The sequence below is a fragment of the Macrobrachium nipponense genome, chromosome 8 (genome assembly GCF_015104395.2).
Source record: "Macrobrachium nipponense isolate FS-2020 chromosome 8, ASM1510439v2, whole genome shotgun sequence".
In the NCBI taxonomy this organism is placed as follows: domain Eukaryota; kingdom Metazoa; phylum Arthropoda; class Malacostraca; order Decapoda; family Palaemonidae; genus Macrobrachium; species Macrobrachium nipponense.
This window is the reverse complement of record NC_087203.1, coordinates 79,936,105-79,944,860: the sequence shown is the minus strand read 5'-3', so window position 1 is coordinate 79,944,860 and position 8,756 is coordinate 79,936,105. Positions and strand designations below refer to the sequence as shown.

Here is an 8,756-nt window from a genome sequence, read left to right as displayed (position 1 = left end):
TGCTACAGTAGTATTACTAAGCTAGCACTGATACCCCACCCACATCTATGTATCGTTCCTCCATTCATAAAGTCTTTGGGTTTCAGAGCCGATGGAATTTCTGTCTGGTGGATGGGCGGGGCAACATTTAGTCAAAAGGTGTTTGTTTACCTTGCTTACGTAATGAATGTTTTTCGACTCTTGGCTCGTAATCATTGGCCATGGCGTCGGCTAGATCATTTTTACTCTATAAAAATTAAAACTATTGGGTTTAGGTTATTGATAATGCTGACAAAATTTGTGTGGGGGTTGTAAAAAATACATATGTCAACTTTCAGCTACATCCGATGCTTTGACAAGGAGCAAAGTCCAAAAACCCGTGTTACAGAGACCCTGAATCTCATAGTAATGTACCTTATATTCAATTATCTGCCATTGTGATAGTAGTGCGACCACACATATATACAATTTAAAACTGAAAATAAGGCCAAGTTTGAAACATTAAAATTCTCATCGAAAGAACATTTCCTAATGATGGAGTTTGGGGTTGTAATTACGCCTATCCAACAACAACGCCGAATGCACCATATTTATATTCACACGTCGGAGTCTATGGTCTGTTGTATATAAATCTGCTTAATGCAAATGTTGCCGTTTGAAAGAAATACAAATATTAGCTTATATCCCTAAACTTCCTTCACCTGATTGGCAATAATTTATAAGTGGAAAAATGCAGCAATGCTCTTCTACATAAATAAATTCCCCCTAATGCGACCATCGCAAAATCACTCTATAAAAAATATCAACACCAATTTCTTTTCTACCATGAGGAGGTAAGCAACACTTGGCGAACCTCAGGTGTATTGTTCTGCCTTTTCGTAAATAATAATAAATTACAGATAACACAACTCTGGCTGTAAATATGTTTTGTTTTCCCCTCGAGCAAAAGTACGGTCATAATACACCAAACACATTTTCCTAAGCAATTCTCGTTAACAAATACTGCGTGTCTATATTTGGATCAAGTCTGTAAACTATCTTTCATCAGCATTCAAAAGAGAGACGCAATTAAACACCGGAACTTTCGTCAAAAGCTGCATACTTTGCATTCCGAGGGATGTCCAAGTTCTCGACTTTACATACTAAAACAAGATTTGCAAAACTCTGCGACGAGAGATTTGTTGCGTTAAATTTTCATATTGGAAATAATAATGACGTTATGGGTATTATTATTATTATTATTATATTCACAAAAATTAAATTTCGCTCCAGTCTACGAACTGAAAAATGCAGTAATATATCGAACCTTTACAATCTCTGGTAATAACAAAGACATCAATACGCGCATTTTTAAAAAGGAAAATGGTACCTGCACGAAATTACAAAGCCCCGAACCTACATCATACTTTTAAAACCAAGAAACTTCATACGCACAGAAATATAGTTCTATCATCAAAACAAACACCGATGAAAATTGTTGCAATTCACAAATAGCGTAGACAGTAAAATACATTCTGGAAGCTTTCCAGAATCTTTTCTAACCTCATTTTTGACTAAAAACAAGAGCATATTGGTATCGAATAAAATCTAACGAGCTATGCACTTCACTCGCCTTATGCCACGGGTATTGTGGTATAACTTCTTAGAGAATAGTCGAATCATTACGAGATTTTGGCAGAGCCTTATTCACAACCTGCCGTAATTTTTGTTTGCATAGAAGTAAACAGTTAAGTAAGTTTGTTCCTGAAAATTAGGAGATTTCCAACAATGATGATACTAATTCGAGCGAGTGACTTTGACGTCACGAAACGTCACTATTAAGCCCCACCTATCCATCTCAATTCACACACACTCACTCTCTCTCTCTTCTTGAATTTCCACCCAGTTTCCAGACCCTTGAACAGACTGAAAGGTTAGGGGAGGACAGTGATACCCTCGGGGACCTCGCACTTCAGGTGCTGTCAAGGCTAATTTTAATCTGGCCATTCTTCTTTTATCGGATACTTTACCTCTCCTTATTTGATGTCAGTGACTGAAGTGGTTGCTGAACCACTGTAACTTTGTCACCTATTCAAACAGATCCGTAGACCATTGGCGGCTTTCTCCTTGTTATATAGGGTGAAAAGTCTCGATGCAATTGCATTCCCACAGCCCCTTGGACAATTACGTAGCATACTCGCTTTAATGCCCAGGTCAAATACACCTGCGGGCCGGGTATAGAGGAGCCTGGCTGCTGCCATCGTCCCATATCGCCAAACGAAGAAAACGGGAAACTCCGAAAAACCACCAAAGTATTATGCTGCTAAAATTCCCGTTTATATCACCATTGCCGTGCTATACTTTCAGGTATTCTATCTGTTACGCTCACAAGAAAATATATGATACAACATGCACATCATTTTTTTTTTCATAATTCAAGGCTCAGTCAGTACTTAGAGAGAGAGAGAGAGAGAGAGAGAGAGAGAGAGAAGAGAGAGAGAGAGAGAGAGAGAGAGAGAGAGAGAGAGAGAATTGCTATGACAGAAGTTGGAATTTCTACCCTCATTTTCAAGAACAAACTGACTTGACTGTTTACTTTTGGTACTGCACTATGCTAACAAAAATTACAGCAGGTTGTGAATAAGGAACTGCCAAAATCTCATACTGATCCGACCATTCTTTACGAAGTTAAAAAAAAAAACCTCACTTTTTAATCTTGCCACCTTCCAAAAATAAACACTGGTTAGGCCTAATAACTGCACTCTCTACCAACATACAGTACACTTACTTCAGAGCTTTTTAGGAAGTTTTGCACTTACCCTATTGTTCAATGGTCGTGTATCCATTTGTTTGCAAATTACGTCAATTCATCGAAATGGTATTTAAGAAAAATACGAGCATACATTCAGTCTATATTATGCACTGCCCCAGCGCACCTGGGACAGCGAGCATTAAGTAATCTGTGATAACACCTGAATTTTACATAAAAGCAAAGTAACCTGGATGGCAGCAAATCTTCCACGTAAGACGATTGGTTTGTCATGACAGTCTAAATACCCTATCAACTTATCTGATTTAAATACAAAACTATAGTCCAGACTCTAGAAGATAAAGGTCCCGGGGTGCCGCCAACATCCCCAAGGTCCAACAACAGTCCAAAGAATTCAAGTTAACTGCAGAACGGAAGTGATCCAAAAGGGTTAGCTGAAGTCGATTTGCTCTACGGTCGTCGACAGCAAAGGTTGCAGACCTCAGCCCACTCCCACCGACTGCTGTTCCTACAGACTATTAAATACCGTTTACACTTCGAATATCAAACGCAACCTGGTAGCGACGGAGCTGGAACCGGATAACCATCATTATTACTATTCAGCTTCTTCAAACCTTTCACTGGTAAGGCACGCTCCTCCCCAAATACGGAAAAAGTGCAAAACAGAAATAATGCTGCAAAATAGAAAACTTAAATGTAAATTACATAAAATTACAGTAAACTTGCTGTGGTCGACGACTTCATCCCTCCGTCAAATAAAATGAGCGTCCATCAGGTCCGCAGGTCAACCGCAACAGCAGTGGACTGGAATATGCTTTGCGCGTGAACTTACACGTACCTGCATATTTAATTGCTATCCGTACATACCATTCCTTCACGCACTGACTGTCTTTCTACAATGATTACGTACATAATATAAACCTTTAAAAACTTCGAGGAGAATGCACGTAAGCCAGTACCTGGGTATGATGTCGCACTCACGCACACAAAGCTGTGTAAAAATCCCTCTCTACGGTGAAAATTATTCGCTTGATCTTGAGCTGACCACGTTACACACAAACAAACGTCTATTTATTCCAAAACAGATGGATTGGAAGACGGTAAGAATCTGTATTAAGATCAGCATCACCCCTAATCGCTAAAGCGTGTGCTGGGAGCGTGACAAAACACTAAACACCGGGACAATGCATGTTGTTTGTTCTCACTATCAGGATTGTGACTTCCTGCCAGTGCCACATATTCAAAACGGACAGTACTATACGAACATTACGTATTTTGTCCATGTTTGCTTGTTTGCCATTAAAAGGATAAAGAAAAAAGCTAGGAAATAAATTTCTATTAAGCGGGCGGGTCAGCTAATGGCCAAAAACAGTTGATTTGACTGTAGGAACCCGGTCCGGATTAGAGGCGATTACCAAGAGTGTTGGTAATGGTAATATGCTCTGTGAGCGCTTTCCTGTTTCATTCTATACTTTAGGCGGTGGATATCTGTGTAATTTGGTCCAATTTGGCACACAGCACTACAATATGTCTTAGACATAACGCTTGGGATTCTGACTAAGCAATACGATCTGATTCCAACATGACAAGACTTCTCAAAAGTCACGGTTACTTTAATCAAGACCGTCAAAACGTTTGAGCGACAACCAATGAAGGTTAACTATCTCGACCTTCCACTAAGCATGGATGATCTGAACAAGATATGGGTGACAAGCTTAACCTGACGGTTGCAGGGCAACTGACCTCGCAGATGTCAGGTTATTCAACTCTAACAAGATGAAATGGGGGGCTAACTTGACCTTTCGGAGTGACTTATCCTTCTGCAGGAAATAGCCTACACTTGGGTGTGGGAGTGTTTAAAACACACAACGACAAATAAAGTCAAAATACAGAAATGAATGCCCATTGCGTGCAGAATATTTGCAAGGGTTGAAAATATAATTTTACTACATCAAATTATTACTAGATTCAAACTGAAGCATCTATACCCTACCTGAATGGTCAAGGCGATGTCACGCCATTTTTCTTCGTTTTAAATGGGAGCAATAAGACCTATTTGGCCTAGGCTCTTAAAAATCTAGATGAAAAATGACAATGTTGCATTCAAATTTCGTCAAAGATAATATTCTATAGACTTTTACGGCAACTCATGGCACAATAATACTATTCAAGCCGAAAGAACCATTCATCTTGTTAAAACAGGTTTTGAAAGAACTAAATACTACCCTGGTGAAAAATAAAAATAGATAAGATGCGATAAATTACCGACAGCAAATAAAGATAAAATATACCAATAGCAGGATGATGAATTGGAGGCTGGGGAACACGATGCTAACATTAACTACCAGATAAAGACTCGTTGTGGTGCCGATTGCCATTAAGAATATTTCAGCAACTGAACAAATAATCTGATGTGTGGCGGTATTACCACTATTGTGAAGGCTGGTAATACTTTGACTCGATAACATAGATCCAATAACAATTTGATACCATAAAAACCCAGGGAGACGAGCGCTTCCCTTTAATGACCAGGACTCGACATCGGCCTAAGTATATTACATGAATAATTACCAAAATACGCTCGGTCCCTTCACATCGCGAACACAACACCAAGGTTAGTCAATCAAATAATTACCATACATAAAAAAAATGCTCAAGCTGAAGTGAGACACTAACATCCGGTCAGATGCAAAAGAACCTTGAATACAACTGACTAAAAAACTAAAAAATAAATAAATGAAAATAAAAAAAACGCTGGTCAGAGTATCTCAAATTTGTCCCACAACTGACTAGTTTTTGTACTCCCTAAAAAAAATCACGGCAACTCCCTCTGCATCGAAAATAAATTCGGGTGTAATTAAATTCATAAACACGCACCGCTATAACCCGGTCACTCGCAAATTACCAAGTCGCCTCTATGCTTGCTTGGTGGAACCTTGGGTGGAACATGACAGGCCGCGTACCTTGCAACAACAACGAGATCTGCCAAAACCACTTAGTAATTGTTTCCGTGTGTTGGTAATACCGAGATAAAAAAAAAAAAATGACACCAAAATAAACATACCTTTCACAGGTGAAACCATTGCAGGGCTAAACTGTAGTACTATTGGCCTAGGATATCAATACAAACACGGGGGGCCTAACAACATGCTAATAACAATGAATTGACTGGTCTGACATACTAATCATTGGGAAAAAATATCTACAGTTGGCAACTGTCCAAGAAACAGTTAAAACAGAAAATAATAAACGTAAAAACATTCGGCTGCACCTTCACAAATACCCACATCCCTCGGGAAAATCAGGGTTTGCAATCCATAATATAAAGAGAAAAACAAAATAAAAAAAACAGTGCGTGACTTGAGTGAACTCGTTATCCTTACCTTTCCTAGCTTAAACAGGGCTGTATCAGGTTGCCTTTCCCGTCGATCCCAAAGGGAGACTCCACACAAAACCTGTTTGTCGGAAAACGTTAGCTTGATCGTTGCACTAAATTCTGATAAACAATTCCTGTTTTCGGCCGGGCTAATTCGTTTCTGATGGGCTATGAACGGGGTCTGTGGGCTGTTTTGGAATGCACGAGGGGTATGCTTTTCTACATAGTGGGTATTACATGGTACATTAGACGACAATACGTGAGATAGATGGGGCAGAGAGTAACACAAGCGAGACCAGCGGGCGGACGCAGCGATTGAACGTTTCCTTTTCGGCGGCTGGGAGCACACTGCCTGAGTCACTGTCTGTCAGTCGCACAGAGGGTCTGGTGACTGAGGAGGGCGGGTGGGAGGAGTGAGGGGATGCGCCAGCAGCGTTATCCTGCACCTTCTCACTTGGCTCCGTTTTCTTTGAGGGAGAGCAGATTACTGCTCAGCCTACCTAGGTGATGAAACGTTTCTCACGGATGAAAATCTGTTTTCAAAGTAATGATGGTCTCTTGACTATGCCTTAACAGCCACGAGAAACCACATATTTATAGAAATAACGGCAAACATATTTGTAACTCTAACTTATTAGTTTCCGTTTTCTTTGAACCTGAAGTTGCATGTGATCGGCTTACCTCCTTTATAAACGTTCCTTTTCGTGGGGTGGGATTATTATTGGTTTTTCATTGTTGGGAAGTTCTCTTCAACCCCATTACAATATGGCGTAACTATATAAAACAAAAACGCTAATTACTGTGACAAGGACTCGCGCTGCTAACCATTTTTTTTTTTTTTTGCTTTTTTTATTTTATAAATCTTTAATGAGTTATAATGGTTATGGTCTCAATCTTATAACCTAATGGAATCAATATGTAGCAAAATTAGAAGGAGCCTTAAATTTATTCAGATGCCGGTAATACCACAATTTTAAAGTGGAGAAAGCGACATTGCTCACTTTCAGAAAGTATTCGTCATGAGAATGCGAACACTGCTATATTAATTTTACCTAAAAATCAACTTAATATAGTACTCAGACCAGATAAAAAAGAAAAAAATATGCCTTCATAAAATAACTGAAAATAAAATAAAAAAAATCACAAGTTTTACACTACCTTCAGGCCGTGTATTACAAAAGCAGAAAAAGCACGACATTCAAGATCACAAGTAATCGTTGCATCAGGTTGAAAGGGTACCGGCTATGCATAACTCGGACCTCACCGAAAGCAGCTTTTCCGAACTCCAAGTCGGGTATCCAGTGGCCACGGTCTATCTAGACCGTGCCAGTGGCATGCTAACTAGTCACTGCCGTTATTGACAATGGTTGGGGTAGTACCTCCGTTACTAGTAATGCATTAAAATGAGCGATGCATGGCAGATGGGATGAGGATAAGAATTCTTTGTTGAAAAGAAAGCATTCTTTATACGCCATTTCTAATATATGAACATGGGTTAAAAGAAAACTTTCATCACAAATAATAAACGAAAAATATACAAATATCATGGGCAAAACATAATTACAGGCCGCGAAACGTCAAAAGGAAAGTGTATAAAAACAATTCTTTGCGTTCCCTGTTATCATACGATTGTAAGAACAAAAAAAAAAAAAAAACAAAAAAAAAAAAAAAAAAAAAAAAAACTACAAACGGCCGAGGAGCTCGACTTGTCGATTCACAGGCGTCTTTAAACAAATAATCTGTGAAACACAGAGGAAAGCGGAGAATTCCACACTCAGAAAACGGTTGTAGTTGAGAAATTGCTTTACCAGTTGACTCTCGAGATTGGTATCCATTTTAGCCATATATATATATATATATATATATATATATATATATATATATATATATGTATATGTATATATATATATATGGATATATATATATATATATATATATATATATATATATATATATATACATACATACATACATATGGCTAAAATGGATACCAATCTCGAGTCAACTGGTAAAGTAATTTCTTAACTACAACCGTTTTCTGAATGTGGATTCTCCGCTTTCCCCTATGTTTCACATATTGCTTGTTAAAAAGACGCCTGTGAATCGACAAAAGAAAGAGAGAGAGAGAGAGAGAGATTCCCGGTACTGGGCAACGCAAAAGAATGTGAATGCTTATACTCTGCAAAGGCGAGTAGCCCGTACTACACCAGGTCTTGAGGCGTCAGCAATAAAGACGCTAAAAGAAGAGTCATGATTATATCAAGATTATGAAGGTATCCTCCGGCTTTAGTCCAAATCATGAAAACGAGACTTACACTTGTAGCAATCTTTTAGAAAATCTGAAGATCACAAATTACTTATGGGTTCCTGGACGGCAGAAATATAAGGTAAGGGGTGACTTAAAATTATTTTTAGATGTGGCACCAATAATATCATGTATGTAGACAGGCATAAGAGACGAATAATATCTACTGAAGATTTAAGCAGCATCGCCTACTAAATACATTTCTTTACCCGAAGAGAGAGAAAAAAAAGGGACCCTCAAATAATCAGAATCGTCGGGTACAGTTACCTATGCAAAGAGAACCATGCCATGAGCGGGACGCAGTACGTGATCGGCTAATCAATAAAGTCTTAGGCTTGCAGGAATTC

The 8,756-nt window shown here is 38.7% G+C and overlaps 1 protein-coding gene across 1 annotated transcript in view; it reads right to left on the bottom strand.

The window, feature by feature from the left end:
• LOC135222879 (adenylate cyclase type 3-like) overlaps nucleotides 1-6,480 on the bottom strand; it is a 628,074-nt gene extending 621,594 nt beyond the window's left edge. Inside the window, 1 exon segment of the mRNA XM_064261239.1 lies at nucleotides 6,112-6,480. The gene's annotated coding sequence lies outside the window, so the exon portion shown is untranslated.
• Between the last annotated feature and the right edge of the window lie 2,276 nt (nucleotides 6,481-8,756).